The sequence below is a fragment of the Spodoptera frugiperda genome, chromosome 1 (assembly GCF_023101765.2).
Source record: "Spodoptera frugiperda isolate SF20-4 chromosome 1, AGI-APGP_CSIRO_Sfru_2.0, whole genome shotgun sequence".
NCBI classification, from domain to species: Eukaryota; Metazoa; Arthropoda; class Insecta; order Lepidoptera; family Noctuidae; genus Spodoptera; species Spodoptera frugiperda.
In genome coordinates this window covers 11274030-11295276 of record NC_064212.1, presented here as the reverse complement: position 1 = coordinate 11295276, position 21247 = coordinate 11274030, and the positions used below count along the sequence as shown (strand labels likewise).

Here is a 21247-nt window from a genome sequence, read left to right as displayed (position 1 = left end):
GATGAAGCATTCACGTTTAAAAGCTCAATTCAAGTTGTAGAGCTTTTGTTCGACTCTTGCGCATTGTGTGTGAGGACTCTCAGGACTTGTAAATTAAGTGGTTTATGTGTGAGGAACATTGTCAAACAATGGGGTTTATGATGACTAAGACCTGGGTGGGTTCATTTTAAAAATTCTTTAGGGAGGACTGATGGACAGACATATTTTATTAATATTATAAAATTTGCTTGTCGTTCAAAAGTGTCTTCCCGGTCTATTTTAAATATCAAATAAATAATTTTGACTATTGATTTTTTTACTTCATTAAGAAAAAATAAATCTTCATCATGCAAAAATGTCCTCAAAAAAACCTATGTGTGCTGTATTGCAAAAACGTTATGTTTACTCGTCTATTTCATACAAACAAACAACCAAAATACAACAAACGTTACTCAAAACAGAAAACAATAACTTATCAACGAAGCGATTCACTTTTTCCAACATTGCATTTACATCGTCTTACTTTTTTTATTCCACTACAAGGCACTAGGCAGTGTTTATAAAACTTACAACCCTATCGCAAGCAGGTGTGAGCCGCCCATTGTTCACTTGTTTGTATGTCGCATTGTTAACAACGCGCTGAAAATCCATTTACTTTTATGTCATGAAAACGAAAAGCTTTACTTTTACTCGTCTTAGTACACTATAAGATGCTGAGTATATAGCTTTTTGGTCGATGAATATTATTGTTTGATCTCTAGTTGGTGTCTTAGTGAGGGTTACAGGGTAGCTCGGTCCTTTGAAATGAAACCGAATTTAAGATAGTATAGTAAATCAAATGGAAGACAATAAATCATAACACTAAATACAAAGTCCCAAAGCTCGTTTTATCAAGGCCCCAGAGTTATCGTTCATCTAGCAAAAAAACATTACTTGTACATCGTGAATAAATATAGCATACACCTTTTTTTGATGACGGGGGGAAACATTAAAATCATACACCCACTAACTATATCAACATAGTGTAGTACGTATGCAGGTAAATTAAATAAAATGAGTATCAAACACAGCATGTACTCTAGGAAAATCTGTTAGGCAACATATTGCCTAATGCAATTAGTAACCATATAGTTGCAACCTCTTTACTACAACTCTATTGTAATGTATTCATATAAACAGCCGCATCTACGTAAGAACATTTTAAATGCATCGATTTCAATGCGTTGGGCAATTTCATTTACATTTAAAACTAGTTACATCAAGTAAATTGAAAATCAAAGTAGATAGAGTTTTGAAATCAAAAGAAAATTAAGGAAAATATCTAGTTGTTGTTGTCCATACAAGTTAATTTGGTTCCGTAATACATTTCATTACCTTATTTAATACCAAAGCTAGAGAAATGAAAGTTTTATTATTGCTTATGGTATTTCGATAAACTGACTATAATCCTCCTATAACTTCGACTAGAGGAAAATTGCAGTTGCACAATTAGTTAGAATCCTAAAATTTCCCAAAAACAAGTAAGTTTTTGAGGTAAAAGGACATATTAATACAAAGTTTACCTAGACGCGCTGACTTTATCCTTCTATAAAATACAGAATGAAAAACCCACAGCATAATGTATACCTAATAACAAAACACACATACGACTTAACAACGGTGCCTTAAAAGCTTTGAGATGACTTTATAATATGCGGATCGTGCTCCGGCGCAGCTTATTAAAGTGCGTGCGCGCATCTCCTTGGGATAAGTACTGTCACTCAATAGATAAACGGACAAAAGGACCACTGTATGTTATTAGACGGAGATGATTCATGAGTTGTAACAGCTGCTATCAGTGATCTTAAATTTAAATTGATTATTCACACGACAACAATAGGAAAAGGGCAAAAACTAAGAAAGTTATGAAATAAATATTTTATTAAATTATGGTATGTTAGTAAATAGATATTGTAGTTAATTAGTATTTATTTCGGCTTATTAACGTAACTATTTGACGAGGTACTCGACTAGTTTCAAGCTATCATCAAACAGCCGAAAAATATAATAATGTATTTAGTATGACTCATGAAAGTTATAATATAAACAACCTTTAATATAAAGAAATAAACCCATTGAGATAACCTGATATTTATTTTTGATTAAAGTATCAGTATCAGTTTGAAGTAAACCTTCTGTATGTATTTATTAATCTGCGCAAACGCACGTGTAAGTGAGCGGCGGAACTAAACGGCGGAAGTCCTTTATCTATCGGCCGTTCATCTCACAGCACAATACTCTGAGCGACGCTCAGCTTCTCTATACTACGTACTATGTACATACAATGTGTATTAATTTTAAACAGTAGAACTAATCCGGATAGATAGATAAATTATATTCATTTACAATGCATGAACAGTTACTTAATCTATAACTGACGTACTCAAAGACATTTAATGATGAAAACAATTACTAAGGACTGGGTCAAGTAACCTTTATATGACTCTGAGTACGGCAGTAAAAGATTAAATTCTCTATCCATTCAGGTTATGGTTGATACATTTCTGATGTTACAACCACCACCTTTCCGACAAGAGAGTAACAAAGAACTACGAAGACGTAGACTAACATAAAAATTTAAGTGATGCAATTATTTCCAAACTAATTTCACAACCCAATTATTAATCACCCTAGTAGATACCTAACCGAATCCTTGGACTTTTTACTCAGCAGTTCCCGTTGTGACCAATTTCCATTGGCATGTAGTATTTTCCTTCCCACATTATATCGTATTCAAAATAACAATTGACATTCGTGCGTGAGTGAGCGTGAGTAGGTACAAATAATGACCATAAATGGTATTACTGGCTTAATACCATGTTTGGCGTTGGAATATTTGGTAAACTAGATCACGGTTTATCCGGAGTACTTGTCCGACTAAATTGCTTTCGAATTTCAATATTGTGATGCAATGTAGGTATAAAAACATGAAACAGAGCTACGAAATTCAGTGATACCGTCTTTTCTTAAATCTTTATTAGAAAAAAGATTTTAATCCTAAAGCTGATGATGCCAACTCCCGTAATAACGTCTTCATGACAATTAGCATAGAAATACCAATTAATATTGCGTAAAATTATGCGTCTAAAATTATGTCCAGTCATCATAAAATTACTAAATAATCCAAGTAACTGATAACATCTAAGTAATTTTAAGTCGTCTATCGTAGTACGCGTAGTTAGTATCTTTGCTAAACCTAAGAAACCGGAAGCAATCTTTAATATTTTTACATAATAACATAATTATCGGTTAAACAACTATTACCTACTAGGAACGCACATAACTTCGATTAATGTATCCGACAGTTACATGATAAGAAACTTGTCCACTTGCAGCACAAGTGTATAATCACAGAAATTGCATAACATCACGTCACATCCACTTCAACATACTTCTTTAAACGTGTGTCCAGTTAGCGTAGTTTTCTCAGAAACTATAAGTAAAGTGCTCGGGTAACAAGCGGGTACCATATTTGTCACTTGCGCGAGAACCCGCTATCTGTACTGTGTACTGTGAACGCACTTTCATGATGACAAGAGGATAGTTGTAAGAAATAATGTAAAATTGATGTTGTATAGTTTCTCCTATGTTTGTGTAAGTAAGTATAGGTATGCTATAAGTCTAAGGGTGATACTTGATAGTTTCTATGTTCAGTCGCTACCATTCACGACGTAGTACCTACGTTACGACGTTGGATTATTCTACCTTCATTCCTCATGCTAGTTTGTTAACACTGCGAAGACATTGGAAATTAAAAAAAAACAAATGATAGAAAGTCTAATTCTTTGTTGTTATTTTCGCCTGAAGATGTCTAAATTCAACAGCATTTTTATATTTCCTATCTAAGATTTGTAACATGCTACGAAGCAAGATTGAAAATTAGAGCAAGCGAGTAATCCCCAAGAAACGGTAAAAGACAACGAGGATGGTCAATTATAAGATGGGATGATGACTTCCACCTAGCCTTAGGACCATATTGAACCAGAGACCTTTGTCACAAGACACACCAAACTGAGGGATACTTTGTAAATAAGGGTTTAATCCATGTAAATAAAATGTAAACAGTTCGGAATAAAAGGCTACATAATTATTATTATCTAGGATTTGAACAAAATAAACAACATTACACTCATGCGGGAGATCCAACACCTAAGCAACCATAATATTTTTGACCCCAATCAAATTAACTTAAAACTTTGTAGCCTCGTAGCGGCCGGCGTAGTAACAAGCAATGACTGGCGCGTTCCAAACATTATTATACACGGTAACTGTATTTATATATACAGTGTGCAGGTGTTAATGAGTTAACTGCTTTAAGTGTACCTAACACAGAGTGTATATTGCATTGTCATGTGTTTGACGAGACTTTGAAAATTGAAGATAAACGACAGGTGCTTCTATGACCCTTTACACGTCGACTATAGGTCAAATGAAAATAATTTACAGTAATTGACACTCAATTTTGAATCAATTAATTGAATGTCTGATAGTTATATTAATTAATAATCATATTTATTAATTTTCTTATGCGTGATGACATTGATATTGAAGTTAATTTGTCGAAAAATCATTAGAGTTATTCTAAGAATTTATACAATTTAGTACTTTTATATTCCGACAACATCAAGGTGTGATTTTATGTTAATAGCTACGTGCTTCTACAAAATATAATTAAATATTAAATACATTCGTCAATTGCTAATGATTAGCCACACAACATATAGATCGACAAACAGGTACAGGTACAGTAGCCCAGTAAAATAACCTACTCCATTCTGTCAAATATCTTTATTCGATTTTCTACTTTATTATTTTGATATAAAGTCTAGAATTTATAGATTCCCTGCACTCCCATTACCAACGAAGTTGGCAGCTGTGGCATGCGGCTACGGTTCAGTGCGAGTTGACATGCGCTTGCGACTGTGTACGTTCGGCTAACTGCGTGCGCGCACCGATCACTATTTTGTTACGGATTACATTATAATGCTGTTTTGTGTTTACTGTCAAGTTGTAGTACAGTTATTGAATGTAGATATATCTACTTGTCGCGATTAACATGCCTAGGTTACTAACTGGTGATTTGCAGCCACTGGTGTCCTCTGAATAACATACCAAGCTTTAACTTTGCAGGAGATACGAAGTATAAGTATACGAAAAACATACTAAATAAAGCCTTTTATATCATAGGGTATAATTTCTCATAATAATTTATTGTTTATCAGGAATATTATGAAAGACTATCTTTGTGCTTTATTGCTTCTAAATTCATTACAAAAAATGACAAATTCTGTGAACTACTAACTGTAGGGCGTAAGTATCGCGCATTGTATTGTAATAGCTATGGCATTATTGTACAAATACCTATCTAAGTACTGTAGTATGTGGTGTTTTATTAGCCTCCCTGTAGGCACACCTCTCGTCCGCAAGGGCCGTGACCCGCCACCTGACGGTCGCGGGTCGTCAGTTCGATGCCGTTGTAAATGTGCGTTATTAAATAAATAGCTACTACTACACACTAAACGTTACAACCTCGTGTGCTAACAATAGCATCGATCTGAGTTCACACACATCATGAGATCAAAAAATTAGGAAATAGGTGCAAGTTGCCAAAATGATTAATTCACCGCTGACATTCAACAAATTACTGAACCGAAAGTAAAAGTGCGCCCGAGTTACATGTCGAGACAGAAGACATTCGTAATCGATCTAATAAGAGTGCGTCGCGTAATCGCCGCGTGACCGCATCCATGTCGCAAAAGTGTCGTTATTATGTAAACAGTAATGTTTGTGCATTCAGTCGTCGGTGGCGCATTCACACGCCACTGGCCACCGCTTCCTGTCGCCGCCTGCGCCTCTAGGAAACGCGCTCATTCATGCGTGCGCCTGCGACCATCAGCCGATTCGTGCCGATCCCTTCGTGCGTTATGTCGTAACACTTACTACGGTAACACAACTTGTGTAAACAGGATACGTTAATTGCCAACAACGTATTGTGAATGTCTTCATCGCTTTTTGCAAGGTTCAAGTAAATCTCGTCCTTTGATACAAAAAAGACGGAAAGAATAGAAGTGGCGATACATAACTGCTTTCTTCCAAATTCAAAAACCCGTTAACCGATTTGCTAATAACGGTTATTTTAGTAATTAAACGTCAAAATCAACACGTTAGTACGATATTGTTAATGTTTAAACTTCCTGATTTTTAGAAATTCTTGTCAGGCTCGTGTTACAAAACGTGTTTGAAAGACGCTTTCTTCAGTTCAACATAATAACTTTTATTTTTAGGTATATTGCATTTGAGTAACGATTATTTGCAATACTAAGTTGGCAAAATACATTGTTTCAATTTGAAATCCAGTTCATATTTTTTATCCATAAAATGAAATATCTAATTCTCACGAATAAAACCATTTATCGTTTACCTATTTATACGTGCATTTATTTAAATTCAAGCTTGAAAAGAAAATGTATAGAATTTCTTTATTAAAACAAAACATCTACATAATTTAACTATAAAGGCTTCTGTAACATACTTAGTAACTAAATTACATAAAACTGATAACCTAAATACCCAATCTTCTTATCATTCATGATAAGAAATGTTCTCACAATTACTGCAGAGGCTTAATTAAGAGTATCATCTTAATTTACATAGTCTCACGGTTATCAAGATAACAGTTGATGACAGAGCCAAAATATACTTATTTTGATAAATATGAACAGTCGGGATTACGAAAAACCTATTAGAGCGAGAGCCCGCGACTCCCAGACCTTCCTTAAATTTTATAAAAGCTGTTTTTTTTTCTATATATGCCCCCTATGTAGGTGTAAGAAAATCCAAACCATAGAACCCGGATCGTGTTGGCTTTGGCAGATAACGGGTAGTAAATTCATTATGTCGAATTTGAACCACAATTTTACTCACCTACTAAGGAAGGTCTGAGAGTCGCGGGCTCTTAGTCTATATACGAGCATTTCGTGTTTCATTACGAAAAAACACATTTTCAGCCAGCAAAAAGGGAGACAGAGGTTTCGCAATTCGACCATTTCTGTTTTTAGTTTTAGTTTCACAAACAGTCGTAAAACTGTTTTAGAAGTACAAATGTAAATACTTAGTGTCGTGTGTTTGTGCAAAGAAAAAGTAGTTAACGACAATAGCTATTGTCCTAACAGAATTTGTAGTTATTAGGACAATACAACTACTAAGCTTTGTGTTGTAAGTTCATTACTAGATGGTAAACAAAGGAAGTGTCTACTTAGTTTCTTTCCTTTCTTTAGTATACAATCTTAAACCTTTATTTTTTACAAATCATGAGGGTAACTAAATGCTCCTTTTTGAGGGAGGAAAATCATCCAATGCCTTCTCTCACCTTGGGCGAGGCGAGAGGGAGTATCAGACTCTTACTGACTAAAAACCACCCTGGTCCTACTCCTGCTTTTCGAGCTGGAGCCCCGGTAAACCCGCTAGGTGGTCCGCAGCTCCGGATAACTAAGTGCACCTACAACTTTTATGTAGGAGATAATATCTTATAGGATTTGGCGTTGTTAAACATTAAGCCTTATACCCAATACCTAATAAAATATTGTTCTTTAATTCATTCGACAATATTTTGTCACTCTTATGATTATTGTATTCCTTTACAGACAGATATATCAAAATCAGTCAAGTTTCTGGAAATGTAACAAACGATACGATACATACATACATACGTCATCAATACAAAAAAGTGTAGTCTAGAATTTCCCCACAATAGTTGGCTAGACAAATAGATCAAGTATGTTACTCACGTGCGCAGAGATAGGTAATGTTATTCATTACTGTCAGCGCATAATCGCGTGCGCTCGTGTTCTTCATTTCCATGTATTGACGATTTAGTATCATCATCAATCATGCTTTCAATCACCGAGATCTAACTCGATCCATTCCTAGAACGAACCAATCTTAGTATTTAACTTTTAAAACTGTTATTAGTCATACGACTAGTAAAGTATTGAGAGATAAGGATCTAATAACAGTTTTAAAAGTGTACCTTTGTACGACGGTATCGTCGTACTCAGAATCATTTAATGGTTACTTAACCCAGTCTTTAGCAATTGCATTCGGAACAAAATTGTAACGAATGAATAGTTTAGGTAATCATTAAATATGTCTGAATACTTATTTAAGTAGGTAAGTTTCTTGGTAATATAATCAGTGGTTCAATCACCTCACCTCAAAAAAGGAGTGAAAATGTCTTTACAGGGCCGTGGCCGGAGGTAACGCGAAACGTCAACACGAGTTTCACAGACTTCCATAAACTACGAGCTACGAATGGTAAATGGTTTTCATCAGACGCATCGTAAGCTTATTCGCTACCTCACATGTTTAAAAATCTATTTGGGTTATCAACATTTCGTGCATGGAGAATTTTTTAATCTTCTACTTTTACTTTGTGACATAAGGTTTGTTCTCATCTACATGATAAACTGGGAGAAAAGAATACAGAACGTCAGTCAGCGGATTCCTAACAAAAATAAAAATCGCATTGACTTTACATACGTTTAACAAAAACGATTTCTACTTAAATTGTTATTTGATGCTAAAAACAATGGCAATAACTAATTCTGAATGCGACTCGCAACAAGAGTCTCATATATGTCGTTCTGATAATCGACTGAGCCGAACTTCGCTTTTTATCGTCGCGGGCGCATAGGAAAGTGGTTGATGAGCGATACAATGGCGGCACACACAGCGCCGCGCCACCGTTTGTATGCGACGCACATCATATGACCCACATTCTTTAGTTGCGTTTAAAAAAAATCTCAACATAATTGGATTCTTCGTTTTTTTCTCAACAAGTTCACCGACATCACGACCGGAACCGCGGGAGGCAGACTTTGTTTTGTTACCGAGACTTGTTTACAAATCACCCATTACTTAATCCTTATTTTTTTACTTATTCTCACTTTCGTTCGAACGTGGTTTGCATGCTAAACAATGGACGAAAATGTGATCCTTTTACGTAAAACAATTTGAACATTTTGTTTAACGTTTCTTCATTATATCTAAGTATATTTGTGCACAGAGTGTAGAACATCGAGGCATGACATTTCAAAAGATTGCTCATGACACGCACAACGATGGTAATTTACTGACAAACATACACAATACATATTTAGAACTCACTTCAGTACATCCTCACGACGGCGTCATTGCGAGCATGTCTTATCGCCTTGTAAAATAAAGAAAATGGTTTATGTCAACAGTGCAACGTGACTATGGGCCTGAGACACGTCACTCACGTCACTGGCGTGTCAGCCGACCAGCCAGTTGTGGCCTCCCTGCCGCCCACACTCTTCTGTGTGACACGTAGAAATATAGTGGTAAGCACTGAAAGTGAAGGCCTTGTAACACTGGCGGATCACGCCGACGACGACGCAAGCTAATTATTGCTAAAGAATGTCACCGCGCAAGATCACCAGCGCATTGTTCGTGAGGGTCTCATCAAAAGAACTGCCACAGATACTGAGACAGTTTCACATGAATGTGGAATAAACGTGTCGGTAGGGAAGGCAGAAATCTACAATCATCATAATCCAGAAAACTATATTATCGTTAAATCTCCTGTTCATCAACCATTTTAGATTAAATCGATGTGCGTTCCAGAAAGTAGATAGTTCTTCCGTTACTGTACCATAACCTGTACCTATTGTATCTATAATAAAAAAATGAATCGTATTTCGTATAATGTATTGCTAAGAGCAAATTTCAAGAACAGATGAATCGATTCCGGTAATTCCTTTTTTGTTGGGTTTGTTATTGTTAAGAGGTTTTTATGAAGAAAAATGCAATTTGCAAGGCGAAACAAAGTTTGCGGGTCCACCTATTACAAATGTGATAAATGATAAAGGATGATGATGATAAATGATATTTATTTTTGCAAATAGATTACAATGTAACTCTTTTACACGTCAATCTCTTAAATAACTAGATGAAGCTGTGTAATTGTTTATCAAGGTCAATAACGCCAACATCTTCTTCACCTTTTTTCCAAAGCAAAATCTTTATAGAACCTCATGTCACGACCAAGCCAAGGAATTTACAGTTTAAAACCGTAGAATAAATAGCATAATAAATATATTCCAGTGCAGAACCAGTGTGCGAATGTATGACATTAGAATCGGCTTATCGATTACAGCACTAGGTGAGTTATTGAGCAGCACAGTCATAAGGCTTCCTTGTGACTCCGTATTACAATTATAATAAGGCTGAAGTTACATAAGCAATAGCCTTCTTTGAATATTTCTTGATATCGGGGGTCTTAAATTGAGAAGAGATTTTCGAAGTTCGTCGCAGGTTTCAACTGTTTTATCAAAACAAACAAATAAAACCTGGTTATTCAACAGCACAGAATCTAAGCTGTTTATTGTTAGTTCTAGTTTAAATGAATAATAATAATGATTTTATGAGAACAACATTAAGTATTCGTTAAGCCTAAAACGAGTTCTTGGACCCAAGTCACGTCGAGACGCGCTGATGGTCCTGCCGCCAACGTTCCAGTGAAAGTCGCCACAATATAAACAAAAACTTTATTACGATGCCAACCGCGTCTCGTCCTCTGTTTGTAAATTAGGACATTTCCAAAACGACATTCCTACAGGTACGGCAGACGACTACTGTTTCCTGTGGAGAAAGACCAGCTAACGAATGTTTTATGACTTTCTAAAGAACGTTTTGAGACCCACTTTTGGACACTACATCATTTAATAAAATCAGTTATTGATATACGCTATGTTTACAAATGAGTGTTTGTTTGTTACTCCATAACAGCTGAGCAAATTTGAATGATACTCGGAACATGGATAGCTGGTAAAATAGGCAAATACGCTTGCAGAAAATTTCTTTCTGTTAGGATAGAAATAATACCTAGAGAAATGGTCTTCAATTAACGAGAAGTGAGGTTCTGAGAGAGAATTTATGTACAATATACAACTCAAACATCACTACCTAAGCTCCTAAAGATTAACTACTTGGTCAGACGACTTCTCAATCATATGCACAGCACAATGCGTTAATCTATCACGGACTGAGGTTGCCCCCGCTCTGCCTATTCATCTGTCACGCTCCTCATACAAACCGATATTCATCTTACAGCGTGTCTATTAATAAATTCAAAGAATTACTGTACTCTTAAGAAATAAAGGATGATAATTCTATCTGCCTGGTGAAAGCTCATGGTGGCGGCTTTTGTAAAGAGGATGCCATCTACGGAATCTCGCCTTTATAGGACACTAATTTGCCGTAAGTAGACAGGGTGGTATTCGGATTTTAAATTGTTAGGGGCTATTGTGGTAGACTCTGGTCGAGAAAAGGAACCCTATTGGTCTTTTATTCAATTCTAGCTTTCAGACCGCGATTTTACCGGTAAAAATTAGTACCGAACTCAAATATGGTACTAAAATTATTCCAGAAGTATTTAATTAATAGCATAATTCTTTAAACAAGCTTAAAAAAATAATAAGAAACTATTTCAATAAAATTAAAACCGTCCAAGTTCAGTGACGGTCACGGGCGTAGACTTTAAACCAAAAAGTTTTAAGTTTAAAATTGCACTATGTGTGCAATTTTAAACTTTATTACTAATCTTAAAAAGGTCCATTATCACATAACATGATCAAATTACTGTTCAATGCAATCGTGATAGATTCCAATATAAATTTTATTTTTGCAATTTTTAATTGTAGGCCTGCAATAATTGTGCTATTTATAGGGTTATGGACTTTATCTTAGGGTGTTATGATATATTTTAGTTTGAAAAGGTAATTCAAGATAATGTGCCAATAAAATAGTAATATAAAAACTTTTGCTCGCTCATGCATAGGTTATAATTGAATGAAAAAGTTGTCTACACGTATAATTAATAAAATTGTACTACTTATGTTGTTATTATTTAATTAATTAAATGCATCGCCATTTTTCTAGAATGAGCAGGTTTTAAGTGCAATGTCTTGGATTCTATTCTCAAGAAATATATATTTCTATGGAAACAGAAACATATATATTATGTAATAATCTTCTTTAACTGACTTAAATGACGGATTTAACTTTCAGAAATAAGAATTTAAACGTGTTGTTAAATATCATATGTTGAATACTAAAGAATTTAGAACCCATTCAATTTCCAAAGCATAAAAAATATAATCGATATTTCGAATAAATTATATTGATGAATGCCAAAAAATAGAAATTCGTAAAACGAAACACGTTTGGTCATAAACATACAACTTACACCAACGCTATAAAAAATCGAAAACGATGTTTATCAATACTATTGATGTTATCGCTACGTCTTGATTGGAATTAATATAATAAATACTATTATTATTTATGATTACTATTTCTGCGAAACATAAACGTGAATAGTTAATGAAAGTGTAGTTGGCAAATTATAATGTTCCCAAAAATTATGTGATACACTCGTTGATGTCTTTTCTTAGTACTACGAATTAATGGAGTTTTTCATCAATCTTTATCCAGAGATATTTTTGAACAATTACCTAGTTTACCTGATGAGTTGACAGATGGACAAATGTAGGTACCTTGATTCCAGTTTTCAATAATTTTATTTTTTAGTTAGACTTAGATATGTTATTTTAGTGTAGCCTGGTTGCATAGTCAAAACAAAGTCGCTGTGTAGATATAACTTCATCCTACATATTTTTGCTTGAAATAATATTTGTCCGATACGGGAATCCTAATTCAAGACACCTTCCTCGGCTATCAATGATTTAATAGTAAGACAGAAAACATAAATCCAACTAGTTATGTAGCAAAGACAATGATAATTGACGGCCTTGCTTTCCTTCCCCAAGGAGTAAATCATAATAAATAACTCGTTTTGAATTGTTAACAATCACGCGAAATGTTGGCAATTAAGTAAGAGGTACATTTTCAACTGGTATTGCAAAAAAATTGTTCAATATTGACCAGTTACAATAACCTAACATTTGGTAGATTTGCCAAATAGAAATATAGTAACCGATGCTACCAACGGTTGGGTTATTATTGCGACTGATTGTAAGCTGAATGTCATATGTCTTCGAATTAATGGTGATGAATGAATCTGATCCTGTAGTTTTCTAGAAACAAGAAACATACGTATGTAATTACATATACTGAAAGAAATGCGAAAAGTATTTCCGAAGAATAAAAAATTGCCTATCATTTACACTGTATCTGATTAACGTAATAGAAAGTTAGAAGTAAATCAGTCTGGAAGTTTATGGCCCAGGATTATAAAACACAAATACATAATATCCTGATTACCTCAGAACATTACGCAAAGAAAAAGCGAAGACTTGCTAACTGATTGATATGTTCCAGTTCTAGTTACAGAAAATACAGAAAAGTCACAACTAAAGATTTGTAAGGAAACGTATCGTGTCACTGCAGGGTAAGGGCCTCCTTACCCTCCTTCCACTCCTCTCTGTGTAAAAAAAACCTTTTGTAAGGAGACAGTCAAAGAAAATAAAGAGCTGTAACTTTACAAAAGAAGATTAAAGGCTAATTAGACGTATTACAGCCTATCTCTTCGTAGGTACTGTCCACGGTACTATTGTATGCACTGTTCACTAATACGCATCATAAAGGCAAACACAAAACAATTGCGCAAACAGATCAATATGAGACAATCACGAGCATCTGTTAGCACCTTTAACATGATATAATAATGTGTACCTACACATCACAAGACCACACTGTTGTTAAACTGTTGCAACTCAATCAATGATAGAAATTATCCAGTATGCCAGTATCACATGATCGCCAGTATGACATTTAAAACACATGTTGACAATGCTACTCGTATTGAATAAAGTTAAATGATAACAAATACAAACTTGGAACACGTGTGAATGTTATTATAAGACGATGTATATTACAATATGTAATATATTATTATTGATAACATCTTCATATAATTCTTGTGCTTTCAAGAGTTTCATCTCTCAAGTTAAGGCTGAGCAAACTCTTCGATGGGTTGAAAACCAGTTTTAAGTGCAGGGTCTTCAGTCAGTTTTCCCACGTATGATTGGTCAAAGACTAGTTATAGGTACATATTCCAGGTATTTATCAGGATTTAGGCTTCTCACTGTTCTGATAGATTCAAGTTACAATCCTTATACTAGGCGATAAACCCATCAAATAGGTCTTTGACTGCTGATAAAACTGTTGAAGGCAAATACTCCGCTAACTTCGATCACCTCCTCATTGGTGATCCCCATTTAACGTGTTAATAGAAGAACTCCCTTTATCTTCCTTCTATCTCTTAAACTTTCTTGTAGGAAATTTCTAAAGAAACTCCCACGTAAACGGTAGTGTCGTGAATAAATAATCTAATACAAGACAAATAGTTGGAACACGAATCACGTGAGATGTGTTAAAATTTACTATTTATATGCAATTTGCAGTTCATACGTGCAAATGCACTGTGCAGTCTGTTATGTAAGGAAACTTAAGCGAAAAGCAGTTATTGGAGAAATCGAGAGAAACTGTTTATAAATTACTGAGGCGACTACCGACAAGACTTGTCAAGGTCATGAGAATTTGGCAGACGATGTGTGTGAGAAATTCAATCAGAAAACTAAATAAGTACTGATACACAACAAGGGATGATATTTTATTTTATTTGGCTTTGGTACTAGCTTGTTTTGGTTAATGTATCTTCATTGTTGTGTCATTTACGAAAAAAGAAATACTACCGTGGTTTTCTTCCAGTTTTCCAGTCGTTGACGTCACGTTCTAATTTGGTTTAAAAGCATAAGATTATTGGCCGACTCTTTGTTCTGGTCCATTATATTACATAAATTATTAAATGTCTCCACACGTAACACTGCTACCTGTGTCTTTCCCCTTTTTAACTGACTTTACTAAATATATTTCTGTGACATTTACACCCGTCATTAAACCAACGGTTTTTACTAAACGGAAAATACTTTATATAACATACGACCTTAAAAGACTAACTATTTATACTTAATGTAGTTAGCAGTAAGTTTTTATACTTCATATAGGTCAAAGGACATAAACACGTTTGTGCGTGTGCAAAGAAAACAGTTATTTTGTGACTAATGAAATAAACGCGTTGGAAAATAATTATTCGCTTCAAACACCGGCCGATTTAAAATTGGACATTAACCACGCCATACGATTGTTAGGACATTGTTATAAGCCTCATTTGTTTATGTACATATTGAAGTGTACCCACATTGTTGCTACGCCCTCGATTCCTACCGATCAATGCATATTAGAGATCAATACTGTTTACAACTTTCTATGGGAACTTTATGCACTATTGTTTGCCCGAGGAGAGCGTTTATCGGCTGCACATCACACAAAAAGTGGAAGACTACAATATGCGACAATTTCATTTTCATTTAGCATTGTGGGTAGTACGAGATTGTTGATGTCGAAACAGGATTTTCGACATCGCCGCTCGAAACATGACTAATGCACGTCTCTGATACGGAACTGTTCAGAAATATGAGATAACGGTTACATTTTAAATTAGTCAAGGTTCCTACGAACTTTTAAACGATCGATTCCATACTATCTCCTAATTTTGAAGCACAGGCAACTCGTCTAACGGTTGCTCAAAGATCGTGGAATTTCAAGTGTGTTCCACAAATGCGCACGGTTCATTAATGAATGTGTGTTGAACACATAAAACGACAATTAACCACTTGTAATTAACGTGACTCATAACTAAGTGTCAATTATATTCCAATAAGATTCTCTTTGCTATCTAATCGATTGAATAGTGAAAATTATTTTGCCTACATATTTGCTGATCCTACTTTCTTTTACAACGGTAAAATCAATTCCATGGAGTTCCCGCTAACGATCCTAAACTAACACAACTTTCTTTAAATAAAATGTATTAAATGTAGTAAGATTGTTAATGTCGGCAACACGAACTCATCCGATACAGGTGTCATAATTCACGTGTAAACACCGCTACGGGCTACGTGGAAGAAATCCAGCGAGTTCTCGACTTCTCGCGCTCGAAGTGGAACAATGCGCGTGCGACTGTGCTCGATCCAATTAATCAACGTTCATCAAAATTATCAACATGTTGGATACACATCGATACGGCCACCACCTGACTAGTAAACACTCAGGTCATATTGTCACGTTTGATAAAATTTACCGTTAAGATCCGATGAGTGGTGCTCGGTCAAACTCCGGAGCTGGTCCTCGTCATATCACAAACACAAGCACTTGTTGTTAACAATCACTACAATAGGATCACTTCACCCGATCACCGATGCTTCCCGTACATTTCGTCGGTCGCGGTTGGTGTGCTGTATGCGAGGGCCGCGTCGTGCGCATAGGACCAGCAAATGCGACGGACCGTGAATCTTAACCTACCTGTTGCGCTTGCGTGTCGCCCGTCGACAACCCGCCGACCGGCTCCCTGCTCTACCGACGCGCGCAGCCGCCATGTTTTATACAACCTCCTTACACAACCTTTACTTAACTTCTATAACTTACCTTTGACAAAATACCTCACAATAGTGGCAGTGACTAAAATTATACCAATTAAACACTTTAATGTGCAGTATGTATTCATGAATCATCATAGAGATAGGCGTAAAAGCCTTAATCTGCTTTACCTATGTGAAGTGATGCCATCTAGAGTAGATAGCGGAGACTACTAATGGTATTAACTTGACATTAATAAACGTCGAAGTCACAAGACAGATATATAGACTACGAATTAATGCAATAAATGATATTTTTAACGACATTGACGTACATTTATATTAATAATAATATAAGGCTTATATTTGATAAGACATACACTAACTAACATGACCATACAACTATTTAGACTCAGTGCAGACTTTGATCTCAGGTAACAGTAGTTCTAACACATAAATGTAGATGGAGCCACCATACCCTGCGAAGCCTTCATTCGGCATTGTTCGAGCCGCAGTTTATTTTGGTAACATCATAACAATGTTAATAAAAAGTAAAGATAATCTTGTATCCGTTGTATAACAAGTAGTTTTCATATAAGTACTTATTAAGTTTTAATATGTAGGTACCTGTTGTATGTATCTGTGTGTATCTTTTTTCATATGTTAAGGAATGATTAATCGCCTGTCTTCATTATCTTCGCCAAATTGAGTCCCATCCATTTAAATATAACCATTTTTTTTTTTATTTCTGCTCGGTTTTTATTTCTGGAACTTATCTCTCCCACCGTTTCGGGGCTCAGGTTGTGTCCGGTGTATTTTTCGCTGATAAAATGTATTATTAGTTTTTTTTGCTTAGACTTACTGGTTGGTCGGGTGATACGAATACTGAACAAGGAATATCAGGTTCGATTCTGGATAAGCAAATTACTATTAAAATTTACGCTTTCTGAAAAAAAATCTAAATCTGGAGTGGGGTTCGGTTTGTCACAATGTGTAAATTTTAAAATAGATCAATAGTTTTTTAAACGTTTCAGATGATAAGAAATACAATTTTCAGGCTTCAGCTGTCCCTGCAGGCCATGACGAGACACGTGACACATTTAAGTGTCAGAGAGCCATGCTTCGACACGGGCTGGTTGGACTGGAGTTATACCACGGCCACAAAGAAAACCGACGTGAAATAACGCCTGGGTTGTGTTTCGTTGTGAGTGAAATTACTGAAGACCCAATAACCCCTTTCCCAGTCTTTCCAATCCCTAACAACCCTTAAATTCCTAACCCCCAAAAGACCATCAACACACTTGTAACGCTTTTAATGTTTCGTGTATCCACAGGCGACGGCGATTGCTTACCATCAGGTGATCCGTCCGCTCGTTTACTGGCTTATACCATAAAAAAATACAAAAGTCCACCGCAGTAAACTGAGTAGGTACTGGTAGTGCTAAATGCTTACACGTCACAGTGTAATCAATCGTTACGTCGTTTTATTGAATAGCTTGAGATAGGTATTACCCAAAACTTACTATGTCATGCCTGTGGTCATGCTAAAATAACCAAACAAGAACACAGGAAAACCCATTGACAAAAATATTTTACGACAACGACAACTACGTAGCTTCATTAAAAGTTTTAACACTTTAAAGTTTTTGTAGAAGTTTTTAGTAGAGTGGACTTTACGGCTTCCTGTACCTAGGATCTTAGAAAAATAAAATATAGTGAGGTAGGAGTATTGTAGTGTTCCAATTTATTTATTTTATTTATAAGTTTTTAAACTGACATGGTCACTAACATTATCATTAGGACTTTTTTTTTAATCTTTATTTAAGTGGACTCGGTCAACATGACGATGTCGCCCCGTAATTCTAAATTATAATATACCTACTGTTATAGCTAGGTATCTCTTAACACTCCATTAGGACTTGAGACGGGATATTTACCATCATTAAATATCGGAAACTCATAGACATAAATAAACTTGGTAAATATCCCGTCTCAAATTCTAATAATAGTTTTTTATTTATGTTACAAATGAAATGGAAATACACTTCGACTTCACAAAAACCACCTGTTTGTGACAGATCAAAGGGTATTGGGATCTCCCAATCACTAAAAAATCTAACTCATTTCTAATTCATACTTCACCTATAAAAAACAAATTATAACATTAGTTACATATGTGATTTTTTTGTGTCATTTGAATGAGCTACTGAATAAAATGCTTATTATTCGAATTGCTAGGCTTTTCACATACAATCTAGGAGAATCTACGTTCAAAGGAGATCACCTACAAATGCAATAGAAGTAAAATTAACTGCAATCTCAATTTTAACTCAAATAAACAAAAATCTAGAAGGTCAGACGTATTCTGTCCTCACATATTTATCAAAGGACCCCAAAATAATTGGCCATATCAAGTTTCGTCATTGTTGTGTACGGAGTACCTACCTACAGGCTGTGCTACAGGTAACATGCAGACCGCCCGGCGGCCGTTATGACTCCGAAACAGGTATAACACATAAATTAACAGATTTAGCATTATGTATTTAAATATGAAATTGATAAAACACGACACAAAAACTCGAATAAACGACGCAGATACAAAAGAAGGATGTTATCTTTGAGTTTCTTTTTTTAATCGTATTCAAAATGTAATGCTCAATTGTGTTCATGATTAAAACGTGGGTATAAGAAAGCTGGCCCCTAAAAAAAAAGAAAATTTCTCTAACCTTTGGCTCGTGACCTATTATACTCTGAAAATAAAATGTACAAACTCTCTGGTAAATAGAGTGAACAATTTCAATGTGACACCTATTTTTCATGAATGCCATGTAATACCGTGTAAGGTTATAAAGTACTGAATAAAAACCTGAAATCTAAGCACAAAACTCAAAACAATGACATTAAAGGTGCCAGGGAGCTGAAGACTGCCTAGCGGGTTTACCGGGGCTCCGGTTCGAAAAGCAGAAGTAGGAACGGGGTGGTTTTCAGTCAGTAAGAGTCTGACACTCCCTCTCGCCTCGCCCAAGGCGAAAGAAGTCATTGGATGATTTTCCCCCTCAAAAAAAAGGCTCCTATTTTTGGCAGTCTCAACTTATTCAAAGTTACGTTAACTTTAACTTAATATGTTTAAATAATGCTAATACAAATAATATATTAAATCTAACTATTGCATAATGAGTGTGCGAAAGTTTGACAGTTGCTTTTTATCTCAAAGTAGGTACTTCCAGCATATTTCTCACAGATGAGCGTACAAAACTAGGAGCAATGAACTATACCTGTTCACTTATAACTTATTACAAAGAATTGGTATTGATAACAATACGTATAACAATATATTGAATTCGAATTGATTTTATCTTAGATCCGTAAAGACGTTGTTTACTTAATTAAATGAATACATAACTATCCATTAATAATCGTTTATTTTATTGATTTTCAATATTTCTAATTTATTTGATGATACTTTTTAACCACGTATACACAAGCATTTCTAACTTTCTCTACGTTAAGAATTCACCTACAACCTGACCTTTAAAAAAATATGTCTATGGGTATCCCATACATGTGTGGGTTATAAAATCAGATTGAAGAAACAGTAGAGTCGTCTTTTCCTTCTCAGAATAAAAATCATACTGTCAAGTGTCATCTATACATTTAAACTTGCAATTTCAACTTAGACAAGTGCCGCGCCGGTTAGTACTAATTCACGCTCAAGGCATTCTTACATTGTAAATAATAACTGTTGTATAAGTAACATAACTATTTATTAAAGTTCAAGTTCACGTGCAACGCAACTACAGGCAATAGTCGAGTATTCATTCATAGTGCAACAAGTTGTTATTGAATTGCTTTAAATTAATTGTTCCAATAAATATTCATGGCTGTCGTAACTCACTATGTATCGCCAATGTCACAATAATTGTCTGCCTTACTCTATTGAATATGTATATCCTATCATATGAATTGGTATGTTCTAGATTATCTAAAGCATCAGTGGTTAGTATAATCGCAATTAGATTTGTTCGTTAAATTAGTTTCATCTTCTACTTTCTACTATTAGATGTTGTCGCATTAATAACTGCTTTCTCTTCCATCAAACAATATTTGTCATCCTTTTTCCATTTCTACTTATCCATGTTGAAATTCAGTGGTCTCTTTGATTAATGATAATCATCTCTTCTATGTTCTTTATTCTCATGATGCTAGTAGAACATACTACTCGTACCTACTTATATGAGTGTCGCAAGATCGAAACAAGGGACATCACACATCAACAGCCTATGTTGATGTGTAATGAACAAGGGACATACATTGGATAAATACCGGGCAGCTCTGATAAACCTAAATCTTTTGAATTGCGATATGCTACCCTCCTGGATATTAACCCATACCCATTTATACATAATTACCCATCGTCCGATGGAGACCTGCCACATGCTGTCTGTAAAGGATCCGGTGGTCTCGGATGTCCAATATTTATTTTATTCTAATTCCACAACATACTCACAGTTTAATATAGGTTAGGAGTTATCTTGGCGAATATTTAAAGTAATTAAAACTTTACTTCTCTCTGGCTACAAAATAAAAAAGTTATGGTGTTGTTTAAGCAATTTAAATAAACTTGATAATTATTTAGAAAGTCATTTAATAAACATTATAGTAACAGTGAAGATTATTGATGATTGGGCATTTTGCTTTTATACATCAACATAGAAATAAAACGTATCTTCTAAAAGTGGATAAAAATAAATGATTCTATTATGTTTTTA

General features: G+C 35.0%; 1 protein-coding gene across 1 annotated transcript in view; it reads right to left on the bottom strand.

The window, feature by feature from the left end:
- LOC118273718 (myosin-VIIa) overlaps nucleotides 1–16450 on the bottom strand; it is a 45033-nt gene extending 28583 nt beyond the window's left edge. Inside the window, exon 1 of the mRNA XM_035590821.2 lies at nucleotides 16205–16450. The gene's annotated coding sequence lies outside the window, so the exon portion shown is untranslated. The remainder of the gene's footprint in view (nucleotides 1–16204) is intronic.
- Nucleotides 16451–21247: the final 4797 nt, after the last annotated feature.